This window comes from Physcomitrium patens, chromosome 5, assembly GCF_059467195.1.
Source record: "Physcomitrium patens ecotype Gransden chromosome 5, ASM5946719v1, whole genome shotgun sequence".
Taxonomy (NCBI): Eukaryota; Viridiplantae; Streptophyta; class Bryopsida; order Funariales; family Funariaceae; genus Physcomitrium; species Physcomitrium patens.
Genome location: NC_143414.1, coordinates 18,248,392 through 18,262,192, shown reverse-complemented (window position 1 = coordinate 18,262,192; position 13,801 = coordinate 18,248,392).

Genomic DNA, 13,801 nt, shown 5'->3' with positions numbered 1-13,801 from the left:
GATGGGAACAAGAGTCAATATGCTTGAGAAGTTTGATGAAACAAGATCAAAATTTTGGAAATTATTACAACAAGTCAAGCTATATCTAAGGTTGCATTCTTCCCTATACCTCGATAGATTTACTAAAATCAGATTCATAGACACACTTCTATTAGGAAGTGCTTTCTCTTAAATTGCACTTTTAATGGAAAAGGATTTGAGACTCTTTCATGATTTGAATTCATTCTTTGAAGTATTTACGGCCACATTCAAAGAAAGTAATCAAGAAAGAATAGTAAAGACCAAGCTTTTATCTTTGTAGCAAAGATCATGGTTAGTCTTTATATATGCTGCTGAATTCTAAAACTTAGCTTGCAACATGGACTAGAATGACAAAGTCCTTATCAATCAATTTCGATATAGGTTGAAGGATAATGTCAAAGATTTTTTATTGACAATGCTAAAGGTAGAATCTTTCAAACAATTTATTGTTCAAGCCATTGTATACAACATTTGATTATTTGAAAGACATTAAGAACAAAGATTTGGTTGGAGAAGAACAAATCAAATAATGATGATAGCTCCTAAGTTTTTAGAAATACATTCATCAAAGCCAAAATCAATGCAAATTAATATGGTACGTTTTAAACCTCTAACGGAGTAGGAAAAGACTTGATAATGTAAAGAAGGTTTATGCTTATATTGTAGAGAAGCTAAATACACTGCTCAATATTGTCCAAAGAAACAATGCAACCACAAAATGAAAAGCATGGTTGACAAAGAAAATGTTGTGTTAAAAAACAAATTTTTTCAACTACAATAGAAAACGTGCAGCTAAAATCTTGTGTATCTTATAGTAAAGGTCTTATTCTCTCCTAAAATCCTTCACCTTGTTTTACAATAGAAATTTATTTAGGACCAAAATATCACAAAGTCTTAGCTTTATTAGATTCAATAGCCTAAACTTCTTTTATAGACAAAGAATTTATCAAAAATAAGACATATTGTTAATTAAAAAAAACTAAACTTGTACATGTAGAAGTCATAGATGGTCGTTTGCTATCTTTTAAAGATTTTATCTATGAAACTATTCTTTTTGATATAGAAATTAAAGATCATAATAACATAGTAATATTTTATGTAATAAGATCTCCATCTAATTTGATTATTTTTGAATTATCTTGATCAAAAAAATATTACTTTTTTATAGATTGTATTTCTTGTAATCTTATTTTTTTTTGATAATTTGACTCAAAATCTTGTTAATCAAGTAGAAATACATAAGTCTATTATATCCAAATTCTTATTAGTAGGTGCAAAAGTTTTTATGCATACAATAAAACAAGGATTATCTTTTGTTTTATACACCATATCCATTTTTGATGGTGAGAAGATGTCAAGTGGTATTTCTAGCAAGTATAAATATTTTTAAGACGTTTTTGATAAAACAAATGTAGATATTCTTCCAGAGCATTGTCCTTATGATTGTTCCATCAATCTGTATAAAGGAGCTCAATTACCATTTGGACCAATTTATAGCCTATTACAAAACGAGTTAGTTATACTCAAGGAGTACATTGATGAGAACTTAACTAAGAATTTCATATGTCATTCTAAATCCCCAATTTTAGCTGCTATCTTATTTATGAAGAAAAAAGACAGATCTATATAGATGTGTGTTGACCACTAAAGATTCAACAATAATACCATTAAGAATACATATCTTTTACTTTTGATTTTATGACTTCTTGATCAATTGAATCAAGCAAAGATCTATATAAAAATACATCTACAAGGAGCATATAATCTACTCTATATTAAAAAAAGAGATGAATAAAAAATTATTTTTGAAACCAAGTATGGACATTTTGAGTATAATGTCATGCTTTTTGGACTCACAAATGTACTAGTTGCTTTTCAACATCTAATGAATGATGTCTTTCATGAATTTCTTAATGATTTTATCTTCTGTTATTTGGACGACATCTTAATCTACTCTAAAAACATAAAATTCATGAAGTTCGTGTTTGTCATGTGTTACAAAAACTATGCCAAGTTAAAAAAGTGTCTATTCTATACTACTCAAGTTGACTTCTTAGGATACATCATTTCTAACAAAGAGCTAATAATGGATCCAAAGAAGATCCAAACTATCATAGATTGGAAGATTTCAAGAATAATAAGAGATGTGCAATATTTTTTGGACTTTGTCAATTATTGTTAGATCTTCATCAAGAAATTTTCTCAAATTAGAACTCTACTGATATGTTTGACTTGTAAAGACAAATTTGAGTGGAGCAAAGAGGCCAAAGAATTATTTGATGCTTTAAAAAAGAATTCACTTTTGTATCAATCTTATATCATGTTGACTTCTTCAAGGCATTTTTCATAGAAACAAATGCATCAAACATTGCCTTTTGTGTAATATTATCACAAATGGAAGTAGATAACAAATTCTATCTTATAGCTTTTTATTCCACAATTTTTTTAATAACCAAGATTAATTGCAAGATCTAAAACAAAGAGTTCCTTATTTGTTTGTAGAATGTCACAGATATACATAGGTATTCTAATAAAAATCTATATGATTAGATAGAAGTAGGTAAAAGTAGATAAAAGTAGATTAATTTCATAATATCTTTTAAAAAAGCTCCCTAGAAGCTTTATAGATGTTATTTTGATTTTACATGTGTTTATAATTGATTAATAGATTAGAAACTTGGTCAACAAATTAGCTATGTGTTAATAGCTTGTAAAATAAGCTAACTATGTGGCGTTCATATAGAAAACTTATCTTACAAGTTAAGATATGTGTCTCGCAAAGTCAACATGTTTTAAAGGTCCTACATGACATTGCGATATAGTTCATAATTAAGAGTATATATAGAGGTAAGAATGAAGCCTTCTTCACTCTTGTCAATGCTTTTTTAGTACTTAGTTTTGTTTCTAATCTTTCTAGTATTTTTTTTTTTTTTAGCAATAGCCATTTTAGTTTAATAATGTATCATCTTTAAGTAATTTTTTAGTTCTTTTTAGTATCACAAGAGTGTATTGAGGATTTCTTTCTTTGAGATTCATGTCCTTGACAATCTTTTTTCTTCACAAATAAGATAGGAGTCTCGGCTAGAAATTTAGAATGGTATATGAAATTCTTAGCTAATTCTCATCAATGTATTCATTGACTGCAGCCAACTTGTTTTGTAATAGGCTATAGATTGGTCCAAATAATAGTTGAGCTCTTTCTTAAAGATCAATGGAATAATCATAAGAATGATGCTCTAAAAGAATATGTATATTTTTCTTTTCAAAAATATCCTTAAAATCTTGATATTGACTAAGAATATTATTTGACGTCTTTCTACTATCAAAAATGAGAGTGACATTTATAAGAAAAGATGATCTTTTTTTTATAGCATGCATGAAAGTTATCACACTTATTAGTAAAGTTTTGGATGTATTATATATATATATATATATATATATATATATATATATATATTTACTTGATTAACAAGACTTTAGATTAAACTACCAAAAAAAATTAAGGTTACAAGAAATCCAATCTATTTGAAGATTATACTTTTTTAACTAAGATAATCTTAAAATAACTAGATTGGATAGAGATCATATTATATTATATATTACTATGATATTATGATCTTTAATTAATACATCTAAAGAAACGGTCTTATGTGTAATATCTTTAAAAGATAATGAACAATCATTTATGACTTTATGTGTATAGGTTTAATTTTATTGACTATTAATATCTCTTATTTTTTGACAAAAACTTTGTCTATAAAATAGGTTTAGGCTCTTGAATCTAACAAAGCTAAGACTTTGTATTTTTTTGGAGTTAAATTAACTTCTTTTGTAAAACAAAGTGAAGAGTCTAAAGAGAGAATATGACCTTTACTTGGAATTACATAAGATTCTAGTCGCATGATTCCTATTATAGTTGGAGAAATTTGTTTTCTAACACACTATCTTTTTTGGCAACCATACTTCTCATTTTGTAGTTGTGTTGTTTCTTTGAACAATATTGAGAATTGTATTTAGCTTCTCCAAAATATAAGCATAAGCTTTCTTCATGTTGTCAAGTCTTTTTCTATTCTACGAGGGATTTAAAACGTACCATATTAATTTACATTGATTTTGGCCTAGATGAATAAGTTTATGAAAACTTGGAAGTTCTTTTTATTATTTGACTTATTCCTCTCTAATCAAGTCTTTGTTCTTGACATCTTTCAAATAATTGATTGTTGCATGAAATGGCTTCAGTAATAAATTATTTTTATAAGATCATCATACCAAATACTTCATATTTAACTATCTATTTATATAAGAATATATTTTTCTTAAAGGTCTTTATTTCTATTACATTGTTTAGAAGCTTGTTACAATTGTAATATCTTGTCGAAGAACTCATCAAACTATAGCTCTTGAGTTAAATGTGATAATGATGGAATGAAGAATAATAGCTATTTAATTTCTTATTAATCTACTACAAAGCCATATGTGAGATTGGGAGGTTCTAAAGAGTCAATTTTAGTCTTAATTGATCATGGATCTGAAATCAACATCACATCAGGGAGAATATATGAAAAGAATAAATGGCCAATTGATATCAACCATAATTGGATAATTAGAGCTACAAAAATCAATAAAATAATTTATATAGAGCTTGTCTAGCTATAAAGACAAGGATTAGAATTGTAAAAGTAGAATAAAATTTCTACATACAAAACTTTTTTATATATCTAATAATACTTGGTTAGCCCTATATTATAATTGCTAGAATGGAAACTAGAGTCTTAGATGATGGTTCACATTATACTAGGATTTATAGTTAGGATGGAAAAAAAATTATGCAATTTATTATTGTGAAATCTATCAATTAGAGACATAGAAAACAATTAAAATGGATGTCTTTGAAGCCAAAAAATAACTTTGTGGATTTTTAAATACACAAAATATAAAACTGTACAAGAAAGGTAAAACTTATAGCTACCCAATTATGAATTGATACTATGGAACATATTGAGCAGGTAATTAAAAAGCCAAGTTTAAGAAAAAAATACAGAATTAAATATTAATTTAGTCAAGAATCATTATTTAAGCTAAATATTAGAGGATGTGATTTCTTGACATCAATGAAAGAAAATATATTTCGAAAAATGCTTATTGAATATGGTAAGGCATTTTTTTAATTCCTAATGAAATTAGATGTGTAGATCCGAGTACTGTAATATCTATGGTTATTTTTACAATGTCACATGTTCCATAGGATTTAAAGCCTATATTTATGCCTAAAGTTTTGCTTCCAAAATTGATAGAATTATTAAAAGAAATGGTGAAGATGGATATTTTAGAACCTTCAATTGCTCTCTATTCTAGTAGATGTTTCATAGTACCTCAAGAAATCAAGGGCATTAAGGTTCATTCAAGATATGAAATCAGCAAACAAAGTAACTATTTAAAACATAGAATCAGGTTCTATAATAGATGAAGTGACTAAGCAATTTGTAAGTCATGCCATTTATTCTATTGGAGATTTTTATTCTAAATATGACCAATTTCAATTGGCTAAAGAAGGTAGGGATTTAACTACTATGAAGACTCCTTTAAATTTAATGAAGATATATACCTTATTTCAAGATGTAACCAATTTAATGGCTCATATGAAAAATGATATGAACCAAATATTAAAAGAATTTGTACCTAAAAAAATCATTCTATTTTTAGATAATATATCTATTAAAAAAGTAAAAAAGATAAGGATGAAACCATAGAAGTTGAAAGTTGCAAAAAAATTATCAAGAGGCATATTGAAGATGTACTTAAGTTATTGGAGAAATTGGAGTCAATTAATCTCATATTATCTTTGAAAAAATTAAGCTTTGGAATTGATGAGATTTTAGTGGTGGGACACATGTATGGCAGATATGGTAGGAAATGAAACTCTAATAAAGTTGATGCTATATCTAGAATGAAGGCTTATAAAAATATTTTAAAAATCAAAAGGTTTTTAGAAGCATGTGTATTCTATCACATTTATATGCTTCACTTTACCCATATCTTAGAGCCACTATACAATTATTAAGGAAAGATAAGAAATTTATTTGGAGACAAGAATAAGAAATAGCTATAAAAAATCTAAAAAGATGTTGAGTTTACTGCCTGTGCTTAGACAAGTAGATTATCAATGTCAAAGACCAATAGTTGTAATAGTAGATATAAGTTCCATAACAATTAGATGGACTATTAGATAAGATGATGTGGAAAGAAAAAGATTTGCTATAAGATTTGAAGCTAAGATTCTTACAAAGAAGCAAAAGACTTATCTTGAAGTTGAAAGAGAGCTTTGAAGAGTACTTACCATTCTAAAAGTTGAGAAGAATTATTTGATTAGAGCAAATATGATTTTAAAAAGAGATTGTTTACCAATACTTAGGATAATAATGAAATACACTACTCTAGATATTGCCATGCTAAGATGAATAGCCTATATAAAAATATTGAATTGTGTTTTAGTACATATTATTGGTAAAGAAAATTTAGTAGTAGATATATTGTCCAAAGCTAGGTATATCTTTGAAGAAAAGATGATGGTATATAAAAGATGTGAAGATTAAGAGAAGAAGAGCTATAGAAATTCATTTGTTAATAGTGGAATGGATTTTGATTATGACGTTCAAAATTTCTATGAAGGTTTGTATAAAGACAAATTAAAAGATATTGGAATTTATTTGAAGTACAATGAAGAAGCAAGAAGGATGGATGGATAAAACCTTCAAAAATATTAGACACCAATCCTATGGATATTTGCTTAAAGATAGATTTCTATGGAAGAGGCTAAAAAGAGATGACAAAACCTCATTGAAGGTAGTAAAAGACCTTACAATTAAATTCAAAGTTTTAAAAGAATATCATAATACACTTTGGATAAGATACAAGGAAGTTTGAGTCATATTTAACAAGATCATAAAAAAGTATTGGTAGAAAGGCTTATATAAGGATATAAAAGACTTTATGAAGTTATACACAGAGTGTCAACTATAGTCTAAGGTTAAATATAGAGATAGATTACATCCTATTTATCCACCTTTTATATATTTCCAATAGATAATTGATTTGGTAGTTATGCCATTAAGACTTTGGAGTATGAAATACTTGTTTTTGGCAAAAGAAGAGCTATCACATTATGCTGAAGGGAGAACTTTGAAAATCAAGACCATAGAAGTAATATGAAGATTTATACTAGAAGACATCTTCAATAAATATGATAGCACTGAGAGGATGAGAGTTAATAAAAGAAAATTAATTGCTATTAAAGGAAGAAATATTTTCAATACGTATGGAGTTCAACTAAAGTTGATTACTTCTTTTAATCTTGAAGCAAATGGAAAGAGTAAAAGAGGTCATCTTCCTATCATTTATGCATTGATTAACGCATGTAAAGATAAGCCAATTCAATGGCTTAAACTGTTTTTATTTTTCTTTATTGGCTGATAGGACTACTTACAATACTATCACTAGTTATATGCCTATGGAGTTAATACCAAGACAAAAATCTATGATGCTAGCCAAAGAAACCTATCTCATATGGATTTTTTTATCTTGAAAAGATAATATTAATAAAAAAAATATTATTAGAGCTTTCAATCTAATAATTGAGAAGATTATTTGAAGACCTACAAATTGCAGTTGAAAGGTTAAATGAAGAAAGTTTGAAAAATAAAAAAAATATTTGATAGAACTTATAGGTTGAAGCCTAAGCCTATAAAGATTAGAGATTGGATCCTAGTTTATGATAGCAGCCTTAAACATTAATATAGCATTATATAGAAATTTGAAAAAAAATGGTTTGGATCATATGTGGTAGTTACAATCCATGATAATGCCACATATACCTTATAAGAGTTAGATAGAGCTATCATTAGAATTCCAATAGCAAAAAAGAGGATGAAGGCTTTCAAAAGAAGAGATAGATGATTCAAAATAGAGAACCTTGAAGAATTCTTACGTCAATATTTGGACCAAGAATATAAAGCAAAAGAACCTATGAGTGATTCAAAGACATATCAAGAAGAAGAAGAGCATTAATACATAGTACATATTGAAGGATGTACAAAATTAAAAGAAATAGATACTATATTATAAATGTTTATAATATATAAAAATTAATTAATATATATAATATATTCATAAGTGATAATATATATTAGAATAGTTAATAAGTTAATTTGAAGATAGTTGTTATAAGAAAATTAATTTTGAAGTTTATCTATATTGTTTATAGTGTTTAAATTATATAGAATTTAGATATTTAGTATAAAATTTAAGGAGAATATTGGAGTTCAAAGATTAAGATTCAAACCTCTAAAAAATTTATTTGGAAGGATAAAAGCAAGGTATGGATGGATAAAGGCTAAAAGAAAAGATCTTTATTTCTATTAGTCAAAGACTATATCCAATAGGCATTTAATAGGCTGTCTTCAACCATAATAAGGATTTTGGTGACTTTAAAAGAAGAATTTAAAAATAAAAAGTAAGAAACATAAGTTTTAAGATTTGGACTATAATTTGTGTACAAATTTTAGAAGATTTGGAATTAGAATGATGAAGTTATAGCCGTTTGAAGTTAAAGTACCTTTTTAAGACTTACTGTAGTTCTTTTGAAGATATAAGGAATTTTATGATAGATTTTGGAAATTAAGAAATGCAGCTACAAGGATGATTTTAAAATCTACATCTTTTGTGAAAGAATTTTTGCATTTGGAATTTTTATAAAGAAGTTATAGAACATTGAAAACAACACATGTAATTCAAAGGTAGTAAGTGAGTCGTTTTGTTGATAGTAATGGTTGGAGCCATATCTTGAGTTTTCAGATGAATTTTTAGTTCAAATTTTTCGAAAATGTGTGTTATTAGGTTAAAAAGCTATATATCAAAAATTTATGATATTAAAATACTTAATTTGTGAGAAATGAAGAAAATTGGACATAGGTGTATGTAAGCAAGGATTTGAAGCTACTATTAGGATTTTGACAATATCTCAAGATTTATAATGAATATAAAGTTGAAATTTGATGCAGTAGTTGTTAAAAATACATCAATACTTCATGTAAAATTTTATTCTTTTGGGCAGTCCAATTGTAAGATATGAGTTGTTGAAGTTTGAAAAAATTTCATCTTAAGGATATATAAGGTTTTATAATATTTTTATCATATTTTTGATAATCTTTGGTACTTAGAACTTATGTACTGATGTAATTTCTTCTATAGGAAAAATTTTATATACAAACTTGATATTTTTTTGATCTTGAGGCTTAGTTGAGTAATTAGTAATAGCTAGAAGCCAATGCTTTCTTAAGACAAATTCTCTCTATTTTGACAATGAGAACTTGGCTAAGAACTTTATACACCATTCAAAATCTCCAATAGAAGCTTTTATCTTATTTATAAAGAAAAAAGATGGATCTCTACAAATGTGCACAAACTATTGATTACTTAATAAGATTATTATTAAAAATAGATATCTCCTATCTTTAATTTTAAGACTTTTTAATCTACTCAATCAAGCAAAGATCTATATAAAAATAGATCTATAAAGAGCATATAATCTAATCTGCATCAAAGAAAGAAATGAGTAGAAGACTACTTTTTGAACTAGGTTTGGATATTTCAAATATAATGTTATGCCTTTTGGACTCACAAATACTTCAACTACTTTTCAACATCTCATGAATGATGTCTTTTGTGAATTTCTTGATGATTTTCTTATCTATTATTTGAATAATATTTTAATTTACTTTAAAAATACAAAAAAACATGAACTTCATGTTCGTTGTGTATTACAAAAATTTAAAGATGCAAGATTATATGCAAAGATGAAAAAGTGCGTATTCTACACTATTTAAGTTGATTTTTTAGGATACATCATTTCCAACAAAGGATTAATGATGGATCCTAAGAAGGTCTAAACTATAATAGATTAGAAGATCTCAAAAATAGTGAAAGATGTGTAATATTTTTTAGAATTTGCTACTTTATTATTGAATCTTTATCAAAAAAAATTCTCAAGTTATGGCTCTCCTTATATATCTAACATATTAAGACAAACTTGAGTAGAGCAAAGAAGTAAAAACAACTTTTGAAGCCTTGAAGTCAACATTGATTTTTGCACCAATTTTGTATTATGTCAATTTTTCTTTATGGAAATAGATGCATTAGATTTTTCTATAATTGTTAATTTATCACAAATAAAAGCAGATGATGAGCTCCATCCAATTGCTTTTCATTCCAAGAAATATTTAATGGTTAAAATCAACTACAAGATCCATAATAAAAAACTTTTTATAATTGTGGATTTATTTTAAGAATAGCGATATTATCTAGAAGGCGCTTTTAGTCCAATTATTGTATATACAAATCACAAGCACCTCAAATACTTTATATCAATACAAATTTTGAATCGTCGTCAAGTCCATTGGAATATGTCTTTATCAAGATTTGATTTCAATATCACATATAGACTTGGAAAAGAACAAGGTTTATCAGTTGTCATTTTTAGATGTTAATATCTTGTATCAAAAGAAAAAAATGTTGCTTTTGACCAAAAAAAATAATTCTCTTGAAGCCAAAGTATTTTCATCTTTGAGCAATAAAATTAAAATTGATTATTGATTCAACTTTTATTAAGCAAATTCAATCAAGAATGTCTTTTGATCTTCTTATTTATGATATCAAGAATAATTCTTCTAAGTCTTATAATACTTTCAAGTTTGAGTTAAAAAAATAATTTGCTCTACTTTGATGATTGATTACATATTTCCAAAGGTGAAGCATGATTACGTATTTTTCAAGCTTATCATGACTTTTCAGCAACCAGACATTTTGGATATAATAAGACTTTGAAATTAATATTGAGAGATTTTTGGCGACTTCATATGTAGAAGTTACTAAAAGACTTTGTACAATCATGTGATATTTATTTAAGATTAAAAACTCCTTATCATCAACTTTATAGACTTTTCTAATCATTACCTATTTTGAAACAACCATGGTCTTCTATTTCTTTGGATTTTATTATAGATCTTTTAATCTCAGATTTATTTGATTGTATATTTGTGATAGTAGATTTTTTTATCAAGATGGCACATTTTATACCACATAAAAAATCTATTGCATGTGAAGAAATGACTAAGCTTTTTTTGACAACATCTATCGCTATCATGGATTATCCAAGGATATTATATCAGATAAGAAGATTAAATTTATATCAAGACTTTAGAAAATTCTTTTAAGATACTAAAAGTCGATATAAAGCTTTCTTTGATTTTTTATCTTCAAATTGATGGCCAAAAAAAATGGATAAATCAAATTTTAGAATAGTATTTAAGGTATACCATTCATTATCATTAAGATAATTAGACAATTTTTTTTGCTATTGGCAAAATTTGCATACAATAATTTGGTAGATTTTCTACTCAAAATTTTTTTTTCTTTGCCAATTATGGTTACTATCTAGAACTTGATACTTTTGACTTTTCAAAAGTTGATAATCCTATGGCATAAGATTTGGCAAATCATTTGTTAAAACTACAAGCAACAATAAAAGCATGGTTAAAAGAAGCTCAAGAACAATAAAAGATCAATGCACATGCTTATCACAATAAACAACTATAATTCAATGTAGATAATAAGGTATGGTTATTTTATCATAATATCAAGACTACTCATCATTGTGACAAGTTGGACTATCATAGGCTTGGACTTTTTTTTATTAATGAATAAGTCAATTCTATTGCTTATTGATTAAATCTATTTGAATTTATAAAGATTCATCTTGTATGCTATGTGTCTTTCTTGATTCATATAAAACAATGAATATCTTGGGAAGAAAACAAATACCACCTCTTCCTATAGAAATAGATAATAATCAAGAGATCAAGATAGAAGAAGTCTTAAATTCAAGGCAATATTGAAATAGTTTAGAATATCTTGTTTATTGACATGAATATGATATTAGTGAATGCACAACGGAGCAAATAAAGAATCTTATAATTATAACAAAAAAGATTGAAGTTTTTTTTATTCCCAACATCGATTAAAATCAAGATGAAGAATAACAAATCTTTGCTATAAAAGAAACAAGATCTAAGGAAGATAACATTCTATCTTCTATTCTTCTTTGATACATTTGTATATTTGTTATACTAAAAAGATGGAGAATCAACTACTAGTAGATTCAACTCAAGAGCTTTCACTTGTTGACTTATCAGATAAAATATTGTGATTGTCATAATCTTCAAGATGACATAATCAAGATAAAGATTCTCAAAAATGACACATCTTGCTTCAAATAGATGGCAAAATACAATGTATTTGGTATCAAAACCTTGATAGAGGCTTTCAATGTTTGGTGATTTTATTAGAGGTTGGAATAATTTTGACAGTGTTTCAAATGTTTTATTTGAAAGAAATTACAAAAGCTTCAATAATGACTAAATAATAGGGTGGTCTATGTATCCTAATATAAGACACTACCAATGGGTGAGAGGACCTATCAACCATCTTCAAAGAGAACAAAGTTTAGAATATGTCACAAATACAATTCGTCGCATCTTGGATTTCTTTAACATATGATGGCTACTCTTCATAAAACTTATTTTTAAAAAGAAGGGTAATATCACATAGATACATATTTAATCTAAAAATGAAAAAGACATCGTTCTTATTTTTATATATAGTAATTAACTAAGGAGCTATATAATAACATTTTATAGGCCATCCAATGTGTATCCAACTTATAAGATATATGTTTAACTTGTAAGACAAGTTTCTAATATATTGGCTAAATGCCCAACTTATGCAACAAGTAATCAACATGTGTAATATGTAGCCAACTTATAAAGCAAATAATCAACATTCATGACATGTAATTAACTTGTTAGTTAAGTTTTTTAATCTATCAATCAACTATAAATAATTAAAAAATCAAATTTGCATCTACAAACTTCTAAGAAGTTTTCTTACAAGATATTATCAAATTAACTTTCTTCTACTTATTTCTACTTAATTCTTTTAATTTAAGTAATTAGTAATATAAAAATCTATGTCAATAATACATTAATGAGAGGAATAGTTAAAAACTATATTACCTTTTTTTTATCTTCAATGCATATCCAAGTATGAGTATAAAATTCACTCCTCAATCCAATTATAAGATGGTCCTAATTAAAAATTGCTTGCAATGGGTGTTGTGAAGTGGAAGTAGCAAGAACAAGAACAAAAGAAATAAAATACAAAATAAGTGGAACAAGTGCAAAGCAATTGTACACTACAAAACTAGTCACCATTTGTTTACTAAGTTTTTATCTAATAAAATATAAAAAATAAAATTAAAAAATATATTTTATTTTATTTTATTTTTTTATCTTTTCAATAGTATAAGAAACATATAAATTCGAGTTACTATGAGTAAGTTATGAAGGTTTAAAAAATAAAAAATAAAAAAATAAAAATTTAAATAAATAATTTTTATTTGAAAGATAATTTGCTCAAAAAATCAATAGTTTGAGTTTCATTAAGGCTCACAAGTAGTGTATAATAGTCCCTAAAAGAGACCATAAGGCCTTAGTCTTATCTTCCTAACTACCTTCAAGGTGCTACAATCCATATGAGACTTATACTGAAATAAATTCTTATTGCAAAAGTATAAAAAAAACATATAAAAAAAATTCATAAAATTATATTAAAATTTTGGTATTCAACTTATAAATTATAAAATAAAATTAATAAAAATAAAAAGAAAAAA